The 15,524-nt window shown below is 38.4% G+C and overlaps 1 protein-coding gene across 2 annotated transcripts in view; it reads left to right on the top strand.

The window, feature by feature from the left end:
* The window catches only part of akap13 (A-kinase anchoring protein 13), a 270,096-nt gene that overhangs the window by 654 nt on the left and 253,918 nt on the right, over positions 1-15,524 (top strand). The gene's annotated exons all lie outside the window — the stretch shown is intronic.

Raw genomic sequence — 15,524 nt, 5'->3', positions numbered from 1 at the left:
AAATTTATTTTCTGTATGATTCCAGTAATATCGATAATTTTTGTAGTCAAAATCGCTGAATTTCCATATTTCCTGTTCAAGTACAGGGGAGAGACTTGAGGTGCAGCAGCGACGAAATCTCACCTCACCACAGATGACGCAGTCCCTCACGAACTGGGTTGCGGCAAATCGGCGCGTGCCTGTTGCTGTCTCTCTGTATTTCGCCAATGTAAAGTTTGCAGACACTTTTATTACACGCCCTGACTTACCATAGTCTGGCTCATGTATTTAATGTATGCATGAAACGTATTTAGTCTTGCTGATCGGACATAAATCCACAGCGAAAAGGCACAAGGTGAGGCAGACAATACTCTGCCGCACTGAAGGGGGCATACGTGAGACCACAAGTTCTTGTTGCAGCTGTTCTTCTATGCAGACTGTAGGCACCAAAAAGCTAGTTAAAATCAGAAAATCAAGTGCAGTCCACTCATGTAGATTTTTTTTTTTTTTTTTTTGCACCAACTGAAAATTATTTGGGGCATTCTACCGAACGTGTCCAAAATGCTGTCCCCTGACAAAAAACAAAAAAAGCAAAAAAATTATGTATTCAGTCATATATGGTTACAAATGTCTTTTTATGAACTATTTAAACCCAAAACATTAAATGAGATAGTGATAAGCTAAAAGTATACAAAATCATCATTTATACTTAGGGTATGCCTACTTTCTATTGGGAAGTAGCTGCCCCCAGCCTCGACCTCTAAAATTCAATTCATGTAAATAACACTAAAAACATTTTTTAGATTTTTTTCAAAAGTGTAGTTTAACAGATGGGTCATTCCATGTCATTTCACCAAATTTTCAGGACATCCCACGCACTTGGGTCTCAAAAAATTCTGAAAAATTCACGACTTGTTACGTATTTATCCAGTAGGCACACTGTAAAATTTTAGTTTGCTCGGATGGATACTTTTTGAGATATGGCCAATTTAGTGAGGGGGTTATGTGTTGGTTTTGGCGTGATTTTGGCACGTCCTTATTTTTCCTCCATTTTCAGGTGTTAATATCTCAAGAACTACACCACATAGGAAACTGAAATTTGGTACGATAATATACCTCCACCTACTCTCTCAGAATATACAAAAACATCTGTCATACATCATAACTGGTAGGCATGCCAGCTCCTCAAAAATGGAAAAAAAATTACGCAGGTTTTGTGGTTGACCATGTTTGGGCCTTCAGAAAACAACTTTGTATTTGCCCCAGCTTCTTGATTTTTTTTTTTTTCCAGAATTTTGAGATACATACATGAACTGTTTTCCTGTCAGATATTCATTGGCCCATGACTGCATGTGGGAATGTATTAAAAAATCTGATCTCTGTTTTAATTTAAAGTTCAAAGCTTACTCTTTCTTGGTATATAAAACAATTTTTCTTTATGCAAGCTGGCATGCCTACCAGTTATGATGTATGACAGATGTTTTTGTATATTCTGAGAGAGTAGGTGGAGGTGTACTATCGTACCAAATTTCAGTTTCCTATGTGGTGTAGTTCCTGAGATATTGACACCTGAAAATGGAGGGAAAATAAGGACGCGCGAATATCGCACCAAAATCAACATGTACTCCCCTCACTAAATTGGCCATATCTCAAAAAGTATCCATCTGAGCAAACTAAAATTTTACAATGTGCCAATTGGATAAATAACAAACAGCTGGTGAATTTTTGAGTTTGAGTTTTTTGAGACCCAAGTGCGTGGGCCATTTGGTGAAATTACATGGAATGACCCAGATGTTTGTGATTAAGTCTAAACAGAAGTTTAAAGATTTAGATCTATTGTGGGAATAATTTATAAATTTGTTTTAATATGCTGAAAAATCGTGTCCCCAGATTTTATGTCACAACAAAAATACAAGAGTTTTAATCCATTGGTTGAGTTTGGATTATAGCCACACCCCTGAATCTTTGAGAAGGGGAAGCACTCTGCAGCCCTTTACCTCATGAATGCATGGTAATTTGCTGATTCCCATCATTTTCTGAAATAAATGGCTTCTAAAGTCTGAAAATCAGTGCGTTACATTAAAAAATGTCACGACCGTACATGTTTAGTTAAATTTTGGTAAAAATCTTGGGTTTTTATCGACATATTATGTTTTTCTGTGAGAACAAGTCTTCAATGATATGCTAACTAGCCATGTGCTTGCTAGCATTCTGTAACTATGCTAAGAAGTAGTTAAAAATGTCACAACGAAACATCTGGTAATGTTTCGGTTGTGACAAAGTAGAATGATTAATAATTAAACCCCAACATTAAACATGAAATGTGTGTTCTAAATAATCACTCCTAATGTCAATTAGGGGTGAGTATTGGCAAGAACCTCATGATACGATACGTATCGCGATACTTGGGTCACGATATGATACGTATCACGATATTGCGATTTAAATAGAGTTTCTGTATATGTACATCAAATGATATTGATCAGAGCATCAATTTGTCAATTGACGAGCGCGTGATTCACTTTATTGTTGGAATATTCTCTTTATTTGATTAGCTGGTGCGTGGCAGGGCCTTCTGAACCCGGAACTCAGTTGATTCCTCTACCTGTAGGGCCCTATAAAATCTGTTTTATTTTTTCCCCAAATTCCATTTTTTCCGTTTTCATTTTTTGAAATTCCGTTTTTTTACCTTTTACTCTTATTTTACTACCAAAAAAGAGTGTGTTTTTAATGTTAATGACTAAAATGTTAATGACTAAAATGCACACAAATGAAATAGAAATTACCTTAAATTAATTGAGGTAACAAATAACACTCTATTTATTTATTTATTTAACAATAACATTGACAGACCTAACAATTCAACTACCAATGAATGAGCAGTAGAATGCCTGTGATAACATAGATTGAAAAATAAGCCAAAGTGATACCTCTTCTCTGAATAGACAAGCTAAGCCAGTGTGCTGCTTTTAGCCAGTGAAAATAGAGCGGAGTGGGAACTCTTCGCTTTGTTACACAATCCATGTCAGTGCGCTGCTGTAGCTGGAAAGTTTCTTTGCCTGTTTGACTCGTACGGTGCCGGTGCAGTTGTTGTAATTTTTTTTTTCTTGGTGGTGCAGGTGACACGACTGGAGGGGTTGTGCCACCCAGATTTCCGCAATTCTGTCTGCGATTCCGTGATCGCGGAAATTATAGGGCCCTATACCTGTTCCACTGTTATTAAAAAAAAAAAATAGTGGCACAACTTGGTGGGAATAAGGTGTTAATATGCGCTGCGGCAACTGGAATATTCCGTTTACATGTTACTTGGCATATTCCCGTGTTTCAGCGTATTCCACTCTCTTAGATATAGATAGATAGATAGATATAGATATATAGATATATATAATTAGTGCAGCAGAAGTTGGTGTTTCTGGCCTTCCAGCCCTGAGTGACTGATGATGACTGATGTTATAGCCAGTTCCCTTCTGGGCCCTGCTCATGTATTGAGCCATGTGCCTACTAATCTCCTCACTATGATGCCTGACAGGAGCTTCCATGTTGTCGAGGCAGGTTAGTCGATAGTTAGGCTGGTAGTTGGATGGGATTGTTCCCTTTTGGGGGTCCTTCATCATCAGTACTGTCTGACTTTGGGTAAGCCACTCTTGATGGATCCCATCCACTAGAAGCTGGTTTGTTCGTGCTGCTAGACATCCATGGAGTGCAATTAGCTTCTTTAGCAAGGAAATGTGGATCATGTCAGGCCTGGTGCTGTCCAGCTCTTTATTTCTGACACTCTTTCTTGAATGTCTGCTGCTGTGCAGGTTACTGGTTTTTGCTCTGAGAGGTTGCTGTGGTCTACTCTGAGATCCACCGGCCACTAGGTATTGGTGTTATGAGATGCCTCCTTCTCCCATGAGCTTTTTCAGTATTGTTCAGTCTCAGTCCTGGGTGAGTCTCTTTTCATTTTTCTACCCTGCCACTGAGAGAAGACTGTAGATGACTCAGTGGAGAATATCCTGTTTATTCTGCTGGCTTCTTCATCTCTAGTATACCTTTTCAGCAAGGTAGCCAGGGCTATGAACCTTTGTTTGGCAGTCTCCAGTGCCTCAAGTATGGACAACTTGTTGTATTTCTTTTGCACGCCTTTATTCACTACGACCCCTTTCCTTAGTTCGGGTAGCTGGCTAACTTCTCTCCATGTTGCTTTGGTCTTGGCCTCCAGCCTTCTCTTCCATTAGGGGTATTCAATTCAGTTCAGTTTTATTTGTATAGTATCAAATTGTAACAAAAGTTATCTCAAGGGACTTTACAGAAACCCAGCAGATGTTGGCCAAATCCATGGACCAAAAGCCCCCACAAGAGCAAGCACATGGCGACAGTGGCAAGGAAGAAACAAACTATTTAGAGGGCTAAAAAACCCGAGCAGAACCTGGCTCTGGGTGGGCGGTCATCAGCCTCAACCAGAGGGGTTGAGAGATGGACACAGAGAAAGAAAGAGACAGCAGGGAGGAGCACATTGGCTGTTTACTAATATCAGTGGTGATAATAGCAGTAATGACAATATTAATAGTGGTTGCAACAACAGTAACAATCATAATAATACTCATAGCAATAATAATAATGATACCACTTCTGATAATAATAATAGTAATAGGAAGAACAATGATAGCAAGAATAGTAATAATGATAATTATAGGTCTGCTTGTAGTGGGACTGAGTAATACTAATAATTGGAGTATTAATAGTATGACTAATGACAACTAAACTACATATTGTAGAGCTGGGGGGGGCATAAATACCTGCTGATAGCGACAGAGGAAGAGAGAAGGGAGATGAGAGAGCACAAAACTACGGGAGAGAGAAAATGGCCAGTTAATAACATGCATAATTATAAGCTTAATCAAAAAGGAAGGTTATAAGCCTACTCTAAACCAAGAGAGGGTGTCTGCTTCTTGAACCCAAATTGGAGGATGGTTCCACAGGACTTTAGGAACCACAAGTAAGCCTCCATTTTGGGAACACAGTGCTTTAGTGGGGTGGTAGGGTACTATGAGTTCATTGAGAGAAGACTGTGACTGACCATTAAAGGCTTTGTAGGTGAGGAGGAGGATTGTGAATTCTATTCTGGATTTTACAGGGAGCCAATGCAGAGAAGCTAATATGGGAGTAATATGATCTCTCTTCTTAGTTCCAGTCAATACACGTGCAGCAGCCTTTAGAGACTTATTGGACTTGTTGTTTTTGGAACAAAACACTTTTATTTGACTCTAAAAAAGACTCAAATAAAAGTGTTTTGTTCCAAAAACATATAATTGTGAAATAGTAATGATCTCAATATTGGGAAAAATAATCATGATTATTATTTCTACAATAACTGTGCAGCCCTACTCTGAAAGTTCATTTTCACATAATTGTGTAATGAATGGAATTTAAAGAATGGATAAAAGGAAGGATCAAATGATGTCAGCATTCTAAAAGTATTTGCTTTGGGAAAAGATTAGCAGAAACGTGAAGTCTGTTCATTTTTTAGGTAGTATGCAAGATCACAGGTATGGTCCTTCAGCTAAACAGAATGATGGACGTTCCCTTCTGATGTGGGACACATGACAACAGGCCAAATTGTAGAACAGTGCCACACATTGGTCACCATACTCTTAGGGGGCAAACTGACAACAAGGTCTAACTTGCCTGAAATAGAAACAGAGATGGCAGCACAGTTAGTGTGCTCAATGTGGCATCATATGTTTTATTTATTTATACTCAGTACCAGTGTGGCTGCATGGTCATTATTAGTAGTTATGACCAAAACTCCAATTTGTGAGAAACAGAGACAGCTGAGGGAATATGAGGATTTAGAAGCTGCTTCATGGGTCATAAAAATGCAGATATCCTCTAAGAAGCTCAGCAAGCCAAGTTTCCAGACCATTTTGAAGAGTATACCATGAGACCCTAGCATGGAAATGGAACCAAAAGCAATGAACTGGAAATGAAACAAAAGGCACAATATGCAAGGCAACCAGTTATCCATCCCAGCTGATTACTATACCGCTCGTTAACCTGTATGCAACCTCAACCAACCTCATTACAGGGGTGGGCAAACAAAACATCTTAAATACAGCATTGACAAAACACACATCTTAATTATTACAGGAAATTCAAATTTCCTATCGCACTTACATGCATCATCCACCACAGTTTCCTGGATCATCCGCGAAGCCTAAATGAAACAATTAAAAACTCAATCAAAAACAGTTTATCCCTCTAATGTGGTAGCTTCTCGGGTTGTGTGACGCTGACGTAGCTGACATTACTGAACATTTATCAGGTTGGGACTTGTGGTGCGGTCCCCTCTCACACAATGATTTCCCGTGAACAGTAAGGACAAACAGAAGACAGGAAATTCTTAACTAGATAATATTGTAACCTGTATGAAGAGAATAGTAATAAAATAAACTGATACCACAATGTTTGTGTGTCATTACTGTTTTAACTATAGGTTAAGAGTGTAAGAATTCTTAAACATAACGCTAAACACAAACAGACTCGGGATAGTAATGTGTATTGGCATCATTGATTGGAGTTCATGGTTAACATAAATAATGAAACTAAACAAACAAAGGTGTTAATGAAATGGTTATGAAATGAACAGGTAAATAAGTGACAAATGGTGATGAGAAGCCCACTTTGTCACAGTCTCAGATAAGGCAGGTAGGTAAGGGCAACACCATATTGGGGACAGAAGAGTAACAGTAGAGAAACACTGACAGAAGAGACAAGCATTACGCATAAGACATACTGTCCAGCATCACTGATCTGACCTTCAAATATATCAAGTGAATTTGCACCTTTCACAGCGATTTAAACAGTAAATCTGATACAGCATCACTGATCTTACCTTACATATGATAGATAAGTTGCAGATGTTCACTCCGGGCTGGTGTGTGCATAATTCAACCAATTCAGCTCCCAGTCTTGTTGACAGTACATAATTCAAAGCTAGAAAAATGCTACGTTACATGAAAATTTCCCTTCGTTCATGTAAACCTGCCAGAGGTCTTTTCCACAACAAATATGTTGTGGCTTTACAGCATAGTTCCACTGAGTGTAGTTTCTGTTAATTTTCTGCTTTCCTGTAACATATTTACTTGAGTGTTGATAATTTTGCAGTGCTTGTGCTGTTCTGAGATATTTATATTTTCCATCATTTTAATTCTTTTTCAAAGGATATATTTTGAAAGAGACACTGTCTAAATATTACAGCAGTTTCAAAGCTATACTCCCAACAAGGTTGTGTGTTGTCCCTTTTCTGTTTGTGATGAGTATGATATCAAGGGGTAGCCATGGAAGGAGAGCATTCCTGTTTTTTGCAGATGATGTTTTCCTTCTGTCTTTATCAGGCTGGGACCTTCCAGTGTGCACTTAATTATGTCTTTTTTCCACTGTAAGAAATTAAGCTGAGTACTGGGATTGTTGGAGTGGTGCTACCGGTGCTGTTGATTTTGATTGGTCAACCACTGACTTGACAACACATCTTAAATGTGCAGTCATTGGAGGGCTACAACACAAACATAGCCAGTAGACTAGAGAAACAAAAGGCAACAATGCAAATTTGCACAAACTAAGTAGTTTATGCCCTGAACAATATTTGAGGAAAATAATGTATCTTGGCTGCTTTGTGTGTATTGGTCAAGAAGCAACAAACCAGTATTTTATCTGGAGGTAGCCTACTGCATCTGTCAGCCAGCTTTTTATGGGGATGGGTGGGGTGGCAAATGTGTTTTTTATTTCCTTATAATTTAATCAGAGGTAATGTTTACATAAAATTATTAAGCATTCTTCAATGAATGTAATTTAATGAAAGTTTTTGCTTTCCTCAGTGTTGCGCATTGTGTATTTATTATATTTATTCTGTTAGTTTCTGTATTCGCTGTCTTTTTCCTGGACATCTCCATGCAGAAAAATCTGTTGAGAAATCTGAGGAAGCTTATTAAGCATATACATGGCCCAGTAATCTGGGCCACGCATATGGCAGGGAGAAATCTAACTACCTTAACTCAATATCTCATAATTCCATACCCCAATTATGGAAATTGACTTTCTTCATACATGGCATTCGAGAAATAAGATAACTGTCCATACATGGTGAATAACTTAATCACTAAAGAGCATGTAAATGCAGTGAATGTGCAAACTAACATGAAACTGTGACAGATTTTCTTTTCTTTTCTTTTTTTTTTTTTTTTTGGAGATGTGCGCATTTAAAGCCTTGTATATCTGGATATCTGCTGGATTTGTCCTTTAAGGTTCCTTTACTTTTCTTAAGATGAAGAAACTGCTCCTTTAGCAGTGGAACTTTTTGACTTTATAGAATATTAGTTTTGTCACTGTAGTGCTGACAGTCATGAACCAGAAAATGTACCCTTGTCGTTGTGTCTCAGGAAAACCTGCCAGGCTTGTGTCAGCTTTTTGACAAATTTGGTCTCATTTCCCTCCAGGATTTATCTAGGGTATGAAGTTATTAACAGTTTCTTTGTTGATTTATCGCTTTATACTCACTGTGATGAGCCCTAACCTTTAGGAGCATACCTGTCAAGTATCCCGTTTTGGCCGGGATTTTCCCGTATTTTACCCTCCTTTCCCGGCCCCCTCCCGTATTAGTATTTTCCCGTAAATTTCCCGTATTTAACCTGCATTTATTAAAAATAATAATAATAATACCCCGGGGCGAGCCGCCCATTCCCAGTCTGCCCTCTGCCACCCGGTACAGTAACCTACTGCATGTACTGTAGGTGGCAGCTGTCGCGAGGTTAGTGTGACATTGTCAGAGAAGAGTGACAATTGACCTCCAAAACTGTCAAGGTAAATAAACATCCCATGTCCGATTAAAAGGACCAAAAACGTTTTTTAGTTAAATGGAAGACATGATGAATGTATTTGAACTATTGATTTATAATGATGTCGGGCCATGCCTGAGTATTTCAACGGGATGACGTGCATACCAGGGGCAATCGTGCTTGGGCGCGTTTGGTGTGTGCAGGCCAGGGGACTGGGGTTTTTGGCTTTAGCACGATATGGGCCCAACCAAACTCGCTCGCTATACATACAGCTATAACTAAACCAATAACTTTAAAATGAAGAGCACAACATCGCATTGGAAATTAATATAACAGCAGTGGCCATAATCGGATGTCTGTGGCAATGCGACAACTCTATCTCCACGTGTTAACACACCTCTGTTTGTGTTAATTTCGTCAGCTATTTTTCAATTTAGTTTTAGTCTTAGTCTTGTGTCAAATGCTCTTATTAGTTTTAGTCATATTTAGTCAACTTGTATTCTTTTTTGTTTAGTCACATTTTAGTCGATGAAAAGTCTTGGCATTTTAGTCCAGTTTTAGTCAAAGAAAATCCAAAGTATTTTAGTCTAGTTTTAGTCAATAATCTTTTTTTAGTCTTTGACCTGCATCATGTTGGCTTTTTTTAAATTTAACAATATATTAAATTATTATTTTAAAAATGTAAATTGCTTATCAAACAGACCTAACAATTCAGCTACCAATGAATGAGCAGTAGTATGCATGTGATAACATAGATTGAAAAATAAGCCTAAGTGATACCTCTTCTCTGAATAGACAAGCTAAGCCTGTGTGCTGCTGTTAGTCAGTGAAAATAGAGCAGAGTGGCAACTCTTCACTTTGTTACACAATCTATGTCAGTGCGCTGCTACTTTGTTCTCGCTGCACTATGCTTCAGACAGCGCCGGTGGGTGTGTGCTCCTCAGTCACACACACACACGCACACACACACACACACACACACACACACACACACACACACACACACACACACACACCTCGGTATGAGCACACAGTAGCGTAGGAGGAGAAAAACTAACGCACGGTTGTGCCACATTAAAAATAGTCCGTGCGAAACACCGTGGATTTATTTATTTATTTATTAAGCGATTCTTCGAGGCAGGAAAAATTACCCGAGGCAAAAAAAGAATCAAGGTACTCGATTACTTCGAGTAATCGTTTCAGCTCTAATGGAAACGTCTATGTCTTAGAATTTAAAAACTAAAATTACAATGACAGATATTAGTCGATGCTGACTAGGATTGCAAAATTCTGGGAATTTTCAAAGTTGGAAACTTTTCATGGGAATTAATGGGAACATATGAGAATTAACAGGAATTTACAGGAATAATCTGGAAATTTGTAAAATTGCATGTTAGCTTATAAGCAGGAACTTAATGTAGTTGAAGAAAAACCATCTTGCAGCATAATCCTGGTTAAAACAACCAGATTTAACGCAAATTCAGTTGAATTTCTGCCCTGCACTGTGCGTTCCTCAAACCCATGCACAGATCATTTCTAGAATCCTGCACACTGCAGCAGAACGACTGAGGCCACAGGACTAGGCCTACATTTTAGCCCATGGACTACATCCAGTCAAGAAGGTTTTGATGATATGATTGGGGTAAATATATCTGTCCTATGGTATTAAAGTTTCACTGGAAAAAATAAGTCAAAATGTGTTTATACAATAGCTATTTAAGAGGCTATCTATCATGGTGCTAGCTAGCTCAACTGTGATGCTGGTTTTTCTGCCTTCTGCTAGCCAGTTTTCTTATAAATACAGTTTTCATTCAAGAAGTCGGTAGGTTATAGGTTAGGTAGGTTAGGTTATAATTTGTTTTAGCATGCAGACTGATGAGTGTTGAGCCTATTTCTATTCATTTATCCACCATCAATCTTGAAGGACAGAGAAAAAAAAATCTACTCAAAATAAGTCACAGTCAAAAATGTCATTAGTTTGCATGCATGTCTTACGAGAAAACAAACTTTCCGAAATTGCCCAGCTGAACTTCCCATGGAAAGTTTCTGGAATACTTCCGGAAATTTACCAGAAATTTTCTGCCCCTTTGCAACACTAATGCTGACAGTTTTTTGTCCCTGCCCATTAAAATGAACAATAAGAAAGACCAACCCTCATCAAAATGAACAATTAGAAAGTCCAACCCAGCCTCTGGCTTCAAGGGGGTCAAAATTCTTTTCAAAGTATGCTTTGTAAGTTATGGTCTCTTTGTTGGACAAAAAAAAAATCATTTTTCATTCACATTTTTCAGGTCACCTTGGACTCCAGGGGATTGTGATGGACATTTTACCGTTTAATGTTTTTATGTACTGTTCTGTAAGAAAACAAACCATTTGTTTTTCCCCTCAAGATCAGTTTTCTCACAATAAAATCCTGGCTTGTGAAAACATACATGGCAATAAACTGTTTTTATGTGTTCACATGTGCATACTCACAAACCACAACAGTAGGCTATACTGTTGTTATTATTTTTTTAGTATAACATTTGATACCGTATCATTTGGCAGACTGAGGAGGAATAATTTAGAATAATTTAATAAACAGAGCCCAACAAAAATGAACCCAGCTCATCACTTTGTATAACTGTGTAGAACTTGTAGGAGGTAAACTGTATAAAATGCAACAAAGTAATGCAAACAGTAAAATACAAAACTAAATTGACATTCAACATCAACATAGTGCTGGCTCCTGTTCAGTGAAAGAAATTACAACAGAAAAAAATCCTTGTTGCTTTGTTCACCACCACGTGGTGGCTACAGCTTTTCAACTTTAATCAAAATGTAGCCTCATTACCAAAGAAATCTTTGTACACTTTACACTTAAACATCAGTTTTTCACTTATGGAGCAAATCAATCATTGTTAAAAATAAATTACCAACATCTCCATGCTGTTTAGATGCAAGATGTGTATTTTCAGAATTTTGTCTTGATGACTGATTTTTTTTTTTTACAGTGGTTTGAAATCTGCCTTTCCATGCATAGGTGGCTGCTATCATATGACTGGCTCAGTCAGTTTGTGAAGCCTCACATGAATTGACTCTTGCCAATTAGCTCAGTGAGATAGAAGGTGGTCCTTGGTCTCAGAGATCGTGAGTTCAAGCCTCAACTGATACAAAATGCACATTAGAACGCCACTTTACTTCTCATCTTCCTATTCTCCACTTGTTGCTCAGAATTGCCTAAAATTGCCCGGCCCCGACCATTGCTGCGCAGTAGCTATAATTTTAACTACACAGATGGTGATGATGCTTTTGCTTGGCCACTATATTGAGTACGTTTACCTGCGCACCATATTCCGGTTCGGCTCAATATTCCGGCTAAGGTAACTGCGCTGCTGCAACTGGAATATTCAGCGTATTCCACTCTCTTATGTAATGCGACACTCAGCCGCGGGGGGCAGCAGTACTTGTACAGGCGTCTGGTCTGCCGGAAATCCAGAAGAAGAAGTCTTCTTCTTCTTCTTCTGTTGCTAGTTCTGTGTTTTCTCCCATCGATATCCTCCATGATATTTAAGTCTTTCATTAGCTGAAGGCGGACTGCAGTCTCCTGGCTCTTGCTGCTGTTTGCCATGCCGTTTTCTCCACTTGCAGGTAACCATAGCAACAAAGACGCCACAGAATTCCTTGCAGGTCAAGCATGTGCAGTTGTGACTGAATATTCCGGTTCGGGGCATTTTCCGACTAAGGTGTTTACATGCCCCAATATTCCGGTTGGAACAAGCATATGCCAGGGGGCTTATTTGGAATTCTCTCCAACCGGAATATGACCTTAATCGGGTTCGGTGCGTGTTTACATGACACGTGCGCAACCGGAATATTGCGAATATTCCGGTTAATACAGGAATAAGGTGTGCATGTAAACGTGCTCATTCTCAAACTATGTTAAGGGCTGACTATCCACACAGAGCATGAACTTTTGTTTTTTTATTCGCTCTGAAAAAGGGAGTATGGAGAAAAAGAGAGACCTATTCTTTTTATCTCGAGAGAAATAAAGAAAAGAGAGCTGTTTTTAGGGCAGAACATGTTTCCTTTTCTGTAGACAGAACAGTAACACCAGGACCACTAGACTTGTAGACTGAGAGATTTGGTGGTGGGGATTGAAAGTGAGGCAACAGTGAAAACATAGAACTTGTCAAACACACATTTATTTATAGCTCTCACTCTTATATCTCATCTTTTGGTGTCTCAGTAAAGCAAAACTACACCCTTCCAACTTTGTCTGTCCCTCTCTCTCTCTCTCTCTCTCTCTCTCTCTCTCTCACATACTCACACAGCAATAAGCAGTGGTATGCGGGGGCTAACCAGTGTTGGATGTTTCAGTGTTGAGTCATGCTCTCCCTGTCTCTCTGCTACTATTGCCACTGTTCTGCATTGTGTGTATTTTCTTCCCTTGTAACTTTATTTGTTGCTGATCCACTGGGATCAGGGGGTGGAGTGGGTATAGCTGTGTAATGCACCTTTTTTTCTTTTTCTTATTTTTTCTTTTTCTTACACTTTTCAGTGGGAAGATGAGAGACTGAATAGTGACATATTGTACTGATTGCATTTAATATAATTGTGCTTCTCAACTTAACTCCCAGTCCTCAGAACTGACTACCTGTTATAGTAGTATTGAATTATAATTAGGAAATAAAAATGTGCTAATATTAAAAAAGGACACATGTAAGACAAACATTTCAAAAAAGGCAGTGTAAGAGTATAAGGATTGTGCAGGAATCATAACCTGTGACCAGCGGTCACATTGACTACTGCCGCCCCCAGCCTCCCTTCATATACTGATAAACCTACCCTGACAAATTGTGTGAAACAACACCAGCACCATTGTTGGAGCACAGCATTTTTGTTTACATTCTTGCAGATGCTGTACTATTTGGTTTTGTTGCACTGTGTAACAGATGGCAGCATTTTCAGTCACTACTATACAAATAATGTTCCTTTCCTTGGCCAGTTTTGGGCAATGTTTTAACCATTGTTCTATGACTTTTGTCACAGAACAATGGTTAAAATTTCCCATGGTAAATGGGGTGCATTGGGAAATATAGTCTGTAGATGCTGCACAGGATTTCTGTTGCTGTCATTCCAGGTTCCAGTGTTTTTACGTTGGTGTAGTCACTCCTGTGAAGAAACTCGTGGCTGTACTTCAGTCCATGAAGTTGGTTGAGCTCACACAGGGTGAACATAACCATTATTATTATTTGATTTTTTATTATTTATGTTTATTTAACAGGGACAATACAAAAAACAATGTATCAAGTTATAAAAACATGAAACCATTGCATTGTATAAGGGGTTTATAGCCGAGGCTAGTTTGCGACCCCAGTCCCTGGTTGGGTCTTTCTATACAAGTATCTACAGTACCTAGTTAAAAAATAATCAATTACAATAAAGCATGCATGAAGCTCTAATCTGTGCGGATACAAAAGCAATAACATTTCCTTAATTACAAATGTACAAAATTACATTGGCCAATTACAGTCATAAAAGCTGTGTCATCAACAGTTTTACCAATTAGTGTTCGCACATTTGGTTGGATTTCAACAAGAGTTTAACCTTATCATTAAAAATTTTGATATCAGTTTCTTTTTTTTTTTTTTTAATTTATTGGTAGGGCTTTCCACAAATGTATCCCTTTCCATGCATTAACCTGGAAGCTAAGTCTTATTCTGCATAGCGGATGGAGATAGACCAAAATAATACAAGGTCATGGTGCACAAAAAATGTGATTAATATTATATTTCTTTGATTTTCACAATACATAGCCATTAGAGTGGGTTTCCTAAATCTATATAGTTTTAATAAGCAGGAATTTCAGTCATTTTATTTGTGGTGAAAATCCAACAATTAAAAAAAGACTCAAACAAATTACTTTCAGTTTAAGGCATGCCTATTTTTCCTGAATCTGCATCCAAATTATTTTGTGTCTCCAGGAGATAGGATCTTCTTATTGGGCAGGATTCTTTTCTTTTTAACACTCTCTTCAAGGTAGCAGCAACAGCAACACTACCACCATGTCTTTATATGGGCCTCAGTTTAGCATAGTTGCTGAACAAGGATTGTTCAGCATTGCTAAATGATAAGAACTTCCTACATTGCCAACCTTCTCTCCTGTCCTGGCTCTAAGAGATAATAGATAATACAGTAGAGTTCGCTGTGTGGGAGTAATTGTGGCTTAGTGTTATAGTGGCAGAATCTTTCTAAGAACAGCATTATATAGCACAGTATTATCCATTTGGTGGTCATATGGTACTTTATCAAATACCATACAGTTGTGGGAAAAAAGTTTTTGGACACCCTTAAAATTTTACACAATCTCAAATATTATCATGAAATATTTGTGGAAAAATCTTTTTTGTGTTTCAAAAGGTGTGGCTGCATTAGACAGATACAAACAAATACAAATTATATTTTTTTGTTTATTGTTTACAAGAAAAACTAACAAAATTAAATTCTTGACAAATTCTTCTGACCACAGAATCTTCTTCCAGTTCCTGGCTGTCCAGTTCTTGTGTGCCTGGGCCCAATGACGCCGGGCTAGCCTCTGTCTCTCATTGATCAGGGGCTTCTTGATAGCCTTGTAGGACCTTAAGCCATGATCTAAAAGTCGGCCACGTACAGTGCGGGTGGAACACTGGACACCAGTTTGGTTTGACCACTGCTGCTGAAGCTCCTGTGATGTCATTCAGTGGTTTT

Source organism: Myripristis murdjan, chromosome 6, assembly GCF_902150065.1.
Source record: "Myripristis murdjan chromosome 6, fMyrMur1.1, whole genome shotgun sequence".
Taxonomy (NCBI): domain Eukaryota; kingdom Metazoa; phylum Chordata; class Actinopteri; order Holocentriformes; family Holocentridae; genus Myripristis; species Myripristis murdjan.
Note: the sequence above shows the minus strand (reverse complement) of the source record. Positions and strands in the feature narration are given on the sequence as shown.